The sequence below is a fragment of the Oryzias latipes genome, chromosome 21 (genome assembly GCF_002234675.1).
Source record: "Oryzias latipes chromosome 21, ASM223467v1".
Classification (NCBI taxonomy): Eukaryota; Metazoa; Chordata; class Actinopteri; order Beloniformes; family Adrianichthyidae; genus Oryzias; species Oryzias latipes.
This window is the reverse complement of record NC_019879.2, coordinates 16,933,555-16,947,731: the sequence shown is the minus strand read 5'-3', so window position 1 is coordinate 16,947,731 and position 14,177 is coordinate 16,933,555.

Sequence of the window (14,177 nt, the reverse complement as noted above, 5' to 3'; positions counted from 1 at the left end):
TAGAGCATTAAATTTAAAGGAATTCTAACTTTTTTAGTGTATTGTTCTCTTTTTAAATGTGTGGAACCCATTATTTCTGGATTTTGATATCTTATTATAGAAATGTCTTACTGCATGGACAGATAATTATATCAAATAATTTTTAGAAGAACAATTTATTGTTAGACTTGCAGGTTTATTATGGTTTTGTAGTTTGTGAAAGTAGAACAAAAAGATGTTAAAACATCTCCCAGCTTGGGTGACTTCAGCCTCTCTCTATATTTGCAAATGTTGCTCAAATGTGGCACTAATTTCAATTTAAAATATTACTAATTTAGTGACATAGTCATCTTGTCGTCTTCAGTGTATGTCTAATCCACAGAAGCAGCTCTTTGCTCTTTGTGTCCTTCATCCAACATGTCTGCTTTTTCTTTTCTGCTTTTTTCCCCCTTTTCTTTCTATTCACTAATGTTCGTGATCTGCTCTCATTTGCCATTTTAGTGTTTTCTATATAAAACTGTCCAGCAAGTTTTGGCGCTGAATTTTATGAGCAGCCATAAAAAAGGGGGGAAGAAGGCAGAACAAGGGCAGGCAATTCAGAGGAAGAAAATCTAATATTTTTCCTTCTTGAAGCTGAGCACGAGAGCAAGGAGCACAGCTGCTGGCACCAAATTCTAACAGCCTCTTTTTTTCCCCCTCTGGTAATCTAATATTCATTTCCCAACCGAGAGAGCCGTGTTTGAAGTTTATCTCTCGTTCTCAGCAATAATGTTGTCTTCTATCTTATATCTCAAAATCTTTGTCAGTTTGTTGTACAATGGCCAGAAATGGACATTTCCTGTTTTTCAAAGAAAAATGGCTTGGTAAAAACATAAGAAAGGGTTTGTGTGCTCCTTCTGGAGGAACATATCTCACTGTTAGGCTCAAGAAATGATATGACAACTCTCACGACTGCAGCAGATGTCAGAATTATCATCAGATTTTCAACTAGTTACATCAGCTAACCTGACTGTGACTTTGACTGTGATATCAACGTTCAGAGAACATCTAGTTAAAGCTCAATCAAAGTAGAAAATAACGGAATTTCTTGACAATGTGGGTCTCTGGGAACCATGGTAGTCCTGTTAAATTAGGATAAGGGCTGCGTGACAAAAACTGGTCTCCCTGGGTGTGTGCTCACAAATCTCCTGGCTGCGGTTCTTGTAAAATGAAATGCAAGCTGCTATTTCGGAACACTATTTGTCCACTTCAGTCACACAAAGACACACTCGCTGACCCTGTGTCGTGACCTGAGCAGCCAGTATTTTCTTCTCCAAATGCTCATAAAATATAACTGCTGCTGGAAAAAAAACACAACCTAAGTTTACAAGACTGCACAGGCTTCGTCTACAAGTGTGCATGTGGGCGGGTTAAGCCACGCAGGGTTACAGTCAGTTCTCAGAGACGCAGCAGGAGAGTGTTTGATTGACACTCCCATGAGTCTGCACTCTGAGAGGATGCTGAAGGATCCATCACACAAATTGAAATTTAGAAGACTACTTTGTGTGAATCGTTGATTGTATTAACAGAAAAATATTATGCAGAGTCAACTATAATTTACAAGATTCATATGTGCCTATTTTGTACAGAATCCAGTTTACATGAAGCCAAGTTTCCACAAAAAAGTTCAGTTCAGTTCGGGTCATTGCAGTGCGGTTTGAAACTCTAAGCTTTGACATGGTTTGTGTTTCCACCGCCGGGCTGTGCGAGCCCCAGGTTAGGATTTGGCTTTATGATGGATGAAACTGCTTCAAAAAGAGCCTACTTTTATACCTGTGTTATTTGGCAGAATGACATGCAGTGAAGATATAGAAAAAAACAATGAATAATATATCCTATTTGGGTTCTTTCTTTTCCAGATGCATAATTACCAAAAGAAGAGGTTGATCTGAGTAAAAGCCTATGAGCTGCAGCTAGAGACAAAGCTAAAGAGAAATGACAGAGGAGGGGAGGATGACAAGCAACAAGAAGAATTTTAAAAGTCATTTTTTGTCAGTCTTAACATTTACAGATCCATCTATCCATTTTCCTAACCCACTGTATCCCTTTTGGGCTCATCGCCTAACCTTGCTAATGTTTGGGAAAGGCAAGGAACACCTTGGGCAGGTCACTAGTCTGTTCCAGGGCCACACAATAACACACCCATACGCACTCTCAGTCACACCTACAGTCAATCTAGAGTGATCAATCAAACTATTAAGCATGTTTTTGGACTCTGGGAGGAGAGTGTCTGGAAAAACCCACACATACATGGGGAGAACAAACTCCACACAGAAAGGCCCCAGCCATGACTTGAACAAGGGGCTTCTGGCCATGAGGCAAAAGACACTAACCCCTGAGCCACCCTCATTGACAGACCCTTCTGAGTAATTTCTGTATTCCCCATTTTCCTGCTGTTTCTCTGTACAGCTTTGCCACATATGAACAAAACAGAAACTACTTCTTTGTTATTGCATGAAGGGGAATGTCAAAACGTAGATTATTTTATTTCAGTTTTCCATATTTAAGTAAATAACGTTTATTCATATAGCACTTTTCCCAGAAAGAATTACAAAGTGCTTAACAATGCAAGTCAAACGACTTAAAACAGAATAAAACAAGAAGAAAAATGCATTAAAGATTAAAAAAACATAAAAACCAACATTTATGTAAAGCTTGCAGAAAAAAGGATCTTCAGATGTGTTTTAAAAGCTTCAGCTGAGTCAACAGAGCATAGAGATGAAGGCAGAGTTCCAAAATTTGGGAGCCATCACTTGGAACACGCAACCCCATCATTGTTTTAAAATGTGTGTGAGGGACAACCAATAAAACCTGACCTGAGGATCTAAAAACATGAGAAGGTTTGATGAATATAAGAAGCTCTGAGATATAATGTGGGCTCCAAAAGTAAGAATTAAAGTCTTAAAATGGATTCTAAAATGAGCTGGAAGCACCTGGAGTGATGTGTAACGTTTTTCCGGTTTGGGTTGAAAGACGTGCAGCAGAGTTCTGAACAGCCTGAAGGCGATAAAGCTCTTTTTGGCTTAAACAAGTAAAGAGTGCAACAATAATCCAGGCATGATGATACGAATGCATGAATAATCACTTCAAGCTCTGCCTTTGACACAAGAGACCTTGACTTGTTTCTTAGCAACAGTCTCTGGTTAACAATTTAACATGGTGGTATGGGATCTTATTCATTCAGGTGACGTCTTGGTTGAGTCATGGCATCTGGACTTAAAATCTGATTCTTTGAAAAATGTCACCACTCAGTCAAGTGGCTCAAACAGTTATTTTTTTTTAACATGCTTTTAACAAAGATTTTAATATGGTGACGGAAGTTTTGAACTTTACATTGGACAGACAGGCCAAGGAACATAACAGGGAGTCTGATCAAAGATTTCTATTTCTATTTTAAAGTTGGTGTTAAAGTCCCACTCTGATCATCATTTGATCCATTATAAAAGCGTTCTGAGTCATCTTTTAACTATGATTATGGAAAAAAAAAAAAAAAAAAAACTATGATTATGGAGTCTTTAGCCAAAATACACAAAACTTGTGTTGTTTTCTAGGGCATACTTTCTGCAGAGTGGCAGGAGTTCATCAGAAATTCACCTCTGAGTTGTGGGTAGGACTGTTGGCGCAGAGTATGCCTGTCCTCATTTCCCATCATTCCTTCATTTACATTCTCTACCACTAGCTTACAGTCCCTCAGACTCCAATTGAACGTTACCGGTGGGATAAAAATGAGCCTGTCTGTCTGCAAGCGATATTGGAACCAGCTCGCACGAAGAAAGCCAAGATGTATGTGGATCTATTTGTCTGCAAGTGGATATATCAGAATGGAGAGGAGCAGGGAGCTTGTGACCCGACTGTAGATTTTCCATCACAGCAACAAGCTTTTCCAATGGCATTTTTTTTCTGTTGCTGATTCGAAATGATTTGAATAAGGAAAGACTCAGACATGCAATTTTAATCTTGTTTTTTTAATATATGTCCTCCTTTATGAGAAAAATGCAATAAGAAAATACTAAAAACACGACTTTCATAGGAGTTTACTTTAATCACCAAAAGTCTAGTAAACCATCTCCAATCTCATGAACTGTACAATAAACTGACAGATCGTTTTACAAGATTTGACAGCATAACTGGCTGCAAACATGTTTCTAACTGAAATGATTATGCCCATCAGGGAGAGTCTGGGTTCACATCAGGCCCCTAAACAGTTCCGATTCAATAAGTTTCATCAGTGTCACAAACCCTAAAATCAATGATGGTTAACCAAAGAACAAAAGTTCTTTGAACTTTCTTTGGTCTGTCTGATTGTCTGTCTGGTACCAAGTCTTGTCAAACTCCTGAATCACACACCCAACAGCAAGAAACAGTTGTGCAAACCAATTAAAGCGTTTTTGAAATGTTCCTCTCATGAATCAGCACTGTCTGATTGATGCAGTGGTTTCTTCCCAGAAGTGTATTAATGTGGTGATGCATCTTAGTCAGCAGTGCAGTACTTTTTTATATGTTCTTTTAAGGTGTGATGAGATGAGAAAATATGGATAGCCTAACAACAAAGAACAGTTTTTTTTTTTTGTAAAAGCTGGGACTTGAGTTGCACGGATAAGTGTGTGCTTTTGATTGTTGTTGGAACTTTTTTGGTCAAATTACAATGATCATTTCAAATCTAGTTGGTCCTGATACTTTTTGTTTGTGCCCATTTCTGATGCATGAAGATAACCTTGGTTTAAGGGTTAAAATTTACATCATTGTTGGTTAGATGGTTAGTTATTGATATTTAAATTTGGAGAAGAGTGTAGAGAATGCATTGTGTCATTGAAAGCCCTTCCAATGATATAAACTTTGTGTGTGTGTGTGGGTGTGTGTGAAGGCAGTATATTTAAAGAACATTGAAAACACATGTTTGGAGTTTGATAAAGAATATTTTAGGTACTGGGTAATTTGGAGTGAACATAGTGCACACACAGGCATACAAAAAGCTTGACTCTCAAACATCCATCCAATTTTGATTTTAATCAGAGATCCATGGAACAACTTTAATGAATCTGGCTTCATGACTTATTTTAAATTTTTATTAAATAAAATTGGACCATAATGCAAAACGAATGCTTTTTTTAACAATGCAGTCAAAGGAAAATTCTAATCCTTATTCTGATTCCACCACAAACATTTATTATGTTTAAGGGGTAATTTTTCTGTGAAATTACGTTGTCACAGCTGTTCTGGATGGGTTAAATCTGTTCAAGTTAAATAAAATAGAAAGGCTTTAAATAGAACAAGCTAGAACGAAGTTTTAGAACGGTACAAATCCTTCCTTGGAAGGATCTGTGCCATTTGTGGGTACAGATCCTTCCTTGGAACAGTACCCGCAAAACAAATTAGTTCCCAGCAAACCACCAGCTAACTTCAGAAAAAAACTTCAAGGGATCTAAATCAGACAGAAAGAGAAATTCCTTTGTTTGTTTCTTCAATAAAAGATAAAAAGGCTTTCTCTGTGGTAGGAAAGTGAGTGAAAAAAGTTGTCCTTGTCACAATATAAGAATAAAATGAAAATTTTTAAAATTACATTATTTGAATGAGAATCCTGAATATATTTTAATTTAAATCACGCACTTCATTTGTCTTCATTTAAATCTACTTTATAAAAGGAAACATGTAATAGTCATTTTTGTGCAACTTAGACTAAAAAGCTGTGGTTCAAAATCCAAACTGTGAAGCAAACTTTGATTTGTAGCTGATTTGTGGATGTTGCTTTTTGCAGTCAGATCTGACCCATCTGATTTATTTACTGGTGCTTAACCTGAGGCATTCTAAATAAGCATGTTTTGGAGAGATCACTGATTTGGTATTGTTTCCTTGTTCGCACCACCATGCAATAACAGTGTTTTTAAAACCATCTCTAAAAGTGTATTGCAAATGTTCTGTTTTTTAGGTGTGAGAAATGTTGGTTTAGTGAGAACATGTCAGAAGAAGAGCCCCATAAAAGGCCAGAGCAGTGGCCATCTGGCTCAGGTCAAGCTCCCACAGAGCCATGATCACAGTGGTGTGTTCATGCATGTGTGTGTGTCAGTGTGTCTCATGCGGTGCAAGGTAATGACCACAGCTGGGTGTCGGGGACTTCAGACCAACAGGAGGTCACCCCCTAGTTAATCCCATTTCTCCCAAAGTTCCCCTTTTTTCTGTTTTCTTGTCTGCATCTTCTCCATTTTGCGTCCCCTCTGTTGGGTTTGTCTAGATCTCTGTGTCTCTTTGCGATCAGGAATGAAAACCCAACTTTAAAACTCTCCGAATGGACTGAACTTGTGGGAAAAAAGGGGGTGAAAAAAACTCTGTGTGAAGCTTAGCAGGGCAGCCATTGTGACTTCACCTCTTCCATTACTTTGCATCAATTAGCAGATCACCTCAAAGACTTTTGTGTGTATGCTGTGGGGGAGGGTAAGCAAAGGACTGGGACAATTGTGTATCCTAAGAAAAGGAACTGATTTTTCATGCTTTTTGAAGACCCTCTCCGATGAAAATCTTGCTTTTGGTTTTTTTAACATGTTCTTGTGGCATTTTTCATACAGAAAATTAAGCTCAAAATTGCATTTTTCAGTATTTCTTTACTAAGAAACAGGAGCAGAAATGAAAATACAGCTGGAAAAAGCTTATAGGTGTGACTTAGAACCTACTACGCCACGGCAAGCCAGAAGCTCCCTGCTCTAGTCCATTCTGATCCATCAACTTGAGCCCCATTTCCAGTGTGCAATACAGTATGGTATTGTATGGTATTTTAAGTGTTTCCAAAATAAAACAGACCCATAAAACCACATGTGTCAAACTCAAGGCCCGCGGGCCAAATGTGGCCCTCCATGTCATTTTATGTGGCCCGCGAGAGCATAAAAGTTTTTAATTTCTTAAAATAAGAAATAAAAATTGGTATGTATTTGTTCATATCTAGGGGGAATTGGACTTGAGATATCAGATTGGGCAACTATGCATTGGGACTCAAACAATGTCCATACAACCTAACCTGACATAATCAAATGTAAAAGGATTTGTGCTAGAGTAACAAGCAAACATATGTTTTCTTTGCAGTTGTAATTGTCACTTTAAAAATTTATAATAAATAAATAATGAGTTATTTATCATTAAGGATTGGTTACATTTATTTTTCATTACATTTAATTACATGTATAAGTTATATCTGGCCCTTTGAGGACAACCACTATGCTGATGTGGCCCTCAGTCAAAATGAGTTTGGACACCCCTGCATTAAACAGTACCAAACCCTAGGATTTTTTAGAAAACATGAATGGAACAGTTAGGGCAGAGCTACTATCATCACATAATAAAACCAGTTGATTGGCGGACGGTCATTATGACAGAAGAAAATGCCAAACCACCGCCAATGTTTCTGGCTGTAATCTTCTTTATTGCCCGCAATCTTCTCTCAAACAACATTAAAGTGTAAACAGGTTGATGATGAGAAATTCTGCCCACAACTCAGAGGTGAATTTTTTAATGAACTCCTGAAGAAACTATTTCCTAGAAAACGCCACAGATATTTTGATCTTGGATAAAAACAGCACATTCATAAATAAAAAACCTCTGGTAACTCTTTTAAATTATATCAAAAGATGATTAGAGTGGGACTAGGCCTGCACAATATACCGCAAATTTATCGTTATCGCAACATCAAGCTGTGCAATATGCATACTGCAAAACATGCCGAAAATCGCAATAAGTGGTTACCTTGAATGTGCTAAAACAAACTCATGGCAGCTTGAAATATTGAACAAATTAAATAAATCCTTTTATGCATTTAACCAATAGGAAGGACCCGTTTACGTTGTTGATCAATCAGATGAGCCCTTTTATGTTTGACGTTTGCCGCCTACGTTGACGAGGGTCATTTGGAGTATAATTTTTAAACTGTTGCAGTGAAATGGAAATGATGTTTTTGGTTGTTTTGCTATTTGTTTATATATCGCAAATTATATCGTTATCGCAATATTAATCACCAATATCGCATATCGCGAGTTTTCCTCATATCGTGCAGCCCTAAGTGGGACTTTAACTGAATCTACCAAAATGCTTGTTTGGTGGCAGGGTTACTTGCAACGTAATACTACAGTGTACCTCTCGAGACTTCTCTCCCGATGTGAATTAATTTGTCTCTGAATGGCTTCACTATTCTGACTAAAGTACGTTTTCTCAACACGATTTTTAAAAAAAGAAACTCCTGACTACATTTCTAACACAACACTTCATAATGTAGCCTAACAGTAATTGCTACAAAGGCAGATTTCCCATTCAGGTCAAAATGGGGTTCTTACATAGCAATATTAGCATTACATTGGAGGCTGAAAGGGGTTTTCAGCTGAAATCTGACACTTGCTTTTCTCCTGGGACAGTGTAGTGCTTTTCTCTCTTAGGTTTGCATTCTGCCAAATCTGAAAGATAACCTGGTGTCAGTACTTAGTATGTAGGTACTTAGGCAACTTTCAGTCTCACTCATACAGATCAATACCCTGTGTAGGTGAAAAGACTGTACCGCTGCTATGCAAGTTCTTTTTTCCTCTCCCAGATCATAAATCCATTGTGCTGCTCAAACTAGATAAACCAGTTCAACCTCACTGAACCTGCCATTGTTATTACTCTTCAGACTAATAGAGGAACTAATATGATGGGAAATGTCCTGACAGTCTTTCATAATGGCTTGTTTAATCCACAGCAGTTTGTTTCTGTACATAGTGCACTTTCTAGAAGCCACACACCTTGTGTGGAATGAAAGCAACACTGAGATTTGTCCTTTCTGTTCTCTGGCCAAAATCCCCCAAAAATGAATGTACTCATAAACAGTTCACTATTTCTTCATCTCTCAGAATCCAATCCCTCTATCCATCCATCCATCCATCCATCCATCCATCCATCCATCCATCCATCCATCCATCCATCCATCCATGCATCCATCCATCCATCCATCCATCCATCCATCCATCCATCCATCCATCCATCCATTTTCAGAACTTTCTGAATCTCTTTTGAGGTCACGAGGCTGCTGGAGCCAACCCAGCTACTGTTGGGCTAAGGTGGATTAAGCCCTGAACAGGTCACGTCTGTTGCAGGACTTCTTGCTGTGAGGCGCGTGCTAGTTTTTAAGTTAAGTTTAAGTTAATTGAAGAGTTTTGGATTCCACCCAAATGCCAATTCGATCAAACACATCCCTTAATGTGTCCAAACAGTTTATTTATTTGTCATAAATTAGTCAATAATAGAAAAAAAATATAGAGAGATTTTTTAATCATGTTGTTAGTGTGTTTGTTTTTTTAAGATTGCTCCAGTGGTCATTTGAGGAACTGTATCAGTGGGTACGTCCAGATTGGCTTTAATGCCTCATTTCCACTGGGCAGTACAGTCTGGTTCGGCCCCCTCAGGTCCGATTTGGAATGGTCCAGGCAATTTAGGCAAGAGTTTCACCTCAAAGTTGGACCATCCCACCCCATGTGGGGTACTGACTGGTTGTGTAGCTTTGGGTCATAGTAGTGCGACCAGAGCAAAAGCTAAGCAAATTACAACAACAATGGAAGTCATCCATTTTTTTCTGCTTGGCTTTTGGTACTTGGTATCCACAAAGTATTTAATGTTGTTTGAAAGAAGATTGTGGGAGGCGAAGAGGTATACAGTTGAAAACATTGGCACTGGTTGGCGCTTTCTGTTGATGTTACAACCTTCTGCCAATCAACGGGTATCATGTGACGACAGTAGCTCTGCACTAACCGGTACATTCCATTTTTCTATGGACCTACATCCAATGGGGACCCAAAAGTGGTACGCTTTGGACCGGCTTAATTGGTCATTTTTTTAATGGAAAAGGTCAAAATACTGTACCAATCCAGATCGGACCGACTGTTCCATACCGCTCAGTAGAAATGAGGCTTAAGTTTGGGATGGAATGTGAGGGTTTGCATTTCACTAGAATTCTAGAACAGCTTTAGAAGGCCCACTTCAATAAACAACTGCCTTGTTTATCCTTCTAACTGGCTAACTTTGGAAAAAGTTGGGATTTTGTAACTTCATGTCTGGTGAAGACATCAAAAACAATAGAGATGACAAACAGCCCAATAGTAAGGCCACACAACTGTTATTGATCTATAGTTAGTTGCTGTTCCCATGTAGAATTCCACAAACAAATGTTCACTCTTTTTTTATCCTTTGACACATTTCTAAAGCTAAAGGGTGGGATGACAGCTACTCACCAGTTCATATTAGAAACACCAAAGACAAGAGAATACACTACAATACAATACATGTACAGACTCTTCACACCATAAAATCTTTTTGGTAAACGTCCTGCTACCATACAACTTGTGCAGATGCCCAAACTTTAACATTTAACCAGCTGTATCTCTGGTTAGAAAATGAACTGTTCACAACCCCAACATGCTCCTGAGATCTAAACAAACACTAAAGCAGACCCAGAGAGCACTCTGCCATTTAGGACTCATGCCACACAAGTTGTCAGTGTGGAAGGTCCACTTGATGATCTATGCCACCCAGTGCACAAACTGTTTACCTTGTTATCATCTGGCAGGCAGTATCAGTGCTCTGATCTGCAGCCTCAGTGACACTTCTTTTCTTTCAGACTCCTCAAAATGTGCACTAACTGACCATCATTTGACATTAAGTATTCACGAGCTGCCAGAGGATTAACATACATCGCAGGTTCTGCTCTACACCTCTACCTGGGTTTTTTGCCACACAAGCCACAGGAATTTATTTTAGTGTCAAGCGGCTGCTTAAGCTGTCAGTTCACTGTTTTGGTTGAAATATCTCAGCATTCACAGCAGAGGAGTTAGAACTGAATGTTGTCTAAACATTCATGGGTAAAACAGAAAGGGCTTTGGAAATTTCCAGACTCTCCTGTAGCCCCATCAGGAAGTAGTTTAAAACGTTACATTGATTGGTAAAATTGTGGGAATTTGTTCCAGCTGCTTTGAGAAGAAATATAAGAATTAAAATTATAAAACGTTAAACTTTGAATTGGTCCAAAAGTTTAAAGGAGTCTCTGAACTCACCAGTAAGTTTGCTGATTGCATCGGCTCTTTACAAAAAAGTTTTTATCTTTGAAATCTTTGGTTTAAAATAAACAAAACAAGAATTCTGACACATAATTGTGATACCCCTTGGAAAAAGTCGTTGGAGCTTTAAATTGATTGCATGGACAATTTTCACATTGTTGTGAACTCTTTGCTTTGTTTGTGGATTTATACATATTTTTTCTCTACGTTTTTGATATTTTATTATAAATCATAAAAGAGCTGTTTGATCTCAATTTTTGTAATTTTTGCAGTTTAAGAAACTGACTTATTATACCACTCAAATTTCTGTTATTTTGGACAGTTTCAGGTTCATTGTGCAATTACTTTTTATAATTATTCGAACTATTAAAAATGTATCTGTATTATAATAAAATAGTTACCTTTGAGTTGTGGATGGGATCGTTGCTGTGGAGTCAGCCTCTGCCCCCAGCTCCCATCATCCATTAGTTTACACTCTCTCCCACTATCTTACAGCCTCTCAAAACCCCAAGCTGATATTAGCAGTGCAACAAAAATGATTAATAATATAGGAGTAATCAATCCCTACAGTTTTGTCCCAGATGCCAGAGAAAAACAAAAATGTTTATGGATCTAAAAGCGGACACATCAGAATAGGGTGGAGCAAGGAGCTTCTGGCCCGCCAGTTGTAATTTGTACATAACAACTACAAGCTTTTTCAAATGGCATATTTTCATCTGCCTCTGATTCTATTGAACTGTATTCTATGGAACTTTCAATAAAAGGTCATCTTCTAGTTTTCATGAGCAGATGAGTTAGTGCCCAGCCTGTTTGTAGTTATTTGCTTTTGTAGTTCTTAAAAAAAATAGAACAAAAATCAAGTGTTTTTTTTCTTTTATTACACAATAAAATTCAAACGAAGATCCCTCTTTTTTTTATTGAAAACAATACACTTCCATATAATTCACCACAATTTGAATAAAGAATATTCATACATACAGTTTTAATCTTACATATGTCTTCCATCATCAAAAAAATGCTACAAAAACATGTTAGAAAAACACATTGGTAACACTTTATATTAAGATTCCTTAACAAGCTCTGTTAACACATTAACAAGCATTATAAATGAATTTATAGGGTGTTAGTAAGTCATTTATTAGTACAATAAGTCTAATAAGGTTTATTAAATTACTTAGTTAACACATTTACAAGCATTATTATTAGGATGGTTTCAAGATGCTAATGATGCATTTACTGATATTATAGGTGCCTAACAAATGTGTCAGTGTTAATAAGCTTAATAAGATTTATTAACAACCTTTGTTAACAAATTAAGAAGTATTATTATTGTTTGGGATTCTAGTAAGATATTTATTAGCATTATAGACGTCTGACACAAGCCTAATGTTCATAAGCTTAATAAGTTTTATTAACTAACTTAACAAATTATTAGGCTTTATTAATGTGTCAGATGCTAGTAAGATATTTATTAGCATTATAGATGTCTTGCAAATACCTGAAAGTGTTAATAAGATTTATTAACATCTAAAGTCAGACCATTGTCTTCTAAATCCATATTACTAAACTGCTTATAAGCTTTACAAATGTATTAATTAACTTTGTTAATAGTTTATTAATTGTATTGCAGCACCTCATCTAAAGTGTGGACTTTTTTTAGCACAAACAACCACAAAGCATAAAGATTGTAAAAAGAACTTTATGACATTAAAACAGACTAAACATACACAAATCGTTTTGTAAAAGATATATAATAATTTAATTCAGACAAATATTTTTTTAAAAAAAACATATATACTGGTGTTGGATGACTAGCATCATAGCTATTAATAAGGATACAGTATTAGCATCTATCCTGAGTGAAACATTCATTGCAAATCCCATCACCAGGAGACAGTTCTCTGCATTCAATGCCAACTGCATTCAACCACTGTTGCCTTGCTTCAAAGTCCACAAGAAAGTTGCACAAGCCAGTAACTTTTGAAGACCGAAGACAATAAACCTACAGGAGCCGTGCTAAAGCTAACACGCTAACCTGCCCAGGTTAACTAATGTCACCATTGGCTAATGAATCTGTCAGTCAAACTCATCAGCAAAACAGGCATGCTCACTTTCAGCCAATTGAATGGCCTCGTAGACTTTGCTTTCACACAGGTGACGAAAAAAACCCCGCCCATCTTTGATTCTGTACCGGTCGGTCGTTAGCGTGTTAGCTTTAGCATGGCTCCTGTAGGTTTATTGTCTTCGTTCTTTAAAAATGACTGGCTTGTGCAACTTTCTTGTGGACTTTGAAGCAAGGCAACGGTGGTTGAATGCAGTTGGCATTGAATGCAGAGAACTGTCTCCTGGTGATGGGATTTGCAATGAATGTTTCACTCAGGATAGATGCTAATACTTTATCCTATTAGCTATGATCATGCTAGAGTCATCCAACACCAGTATATATGTTTTTAATTTTTTTTTATTTGTCTGAATTAAATTATTATATATCTTTTACAGAGGGATTTGTGTATGTTTAGTCTGTTTTAATGTCATAAAGTTCTTTTTACAATCTTTATGCTTTGTGGTTGTTTGTGCTAAAAAACGTCCACACTTTAGATGAGGTGCTGCAAAACAATTAATAAACTATTAACAAAGTTAATTAATACATTTGTAAAGCTTATAAGCAGTTTAGTAATATGGATTCAGAAGACAATGGTCTGACTTTAGATGTTTATAAATCTTATTAACACTTTCAGGTATTTGCAAGACATCTATAATGCTAATAAATATCTTACTAGAGCCCCAAACAATAATAATACTTCTCAATTTGTTAACAAAGGTTGTTAATAAATCTTATTAAGCTTATTAACACTGACACATTTGTTAGGCACCTATAATATCAGTAAATGCATCATTAGCATATTGAAAACATCCTAATAATAATGCTTGTAAATGTGTTAACTAAGTAATTTAATAAACCTTATTAGACTTATTGTACTAATAAATGTCTTACTAACACCCTATAAATTCATTTATAATGCTTGTTAATGTGTTAACAAAGCTTGTTAAGGAATCTTAATATAAAGTGTTACCCACACATTTTCATTGGAGTTGGTCTTT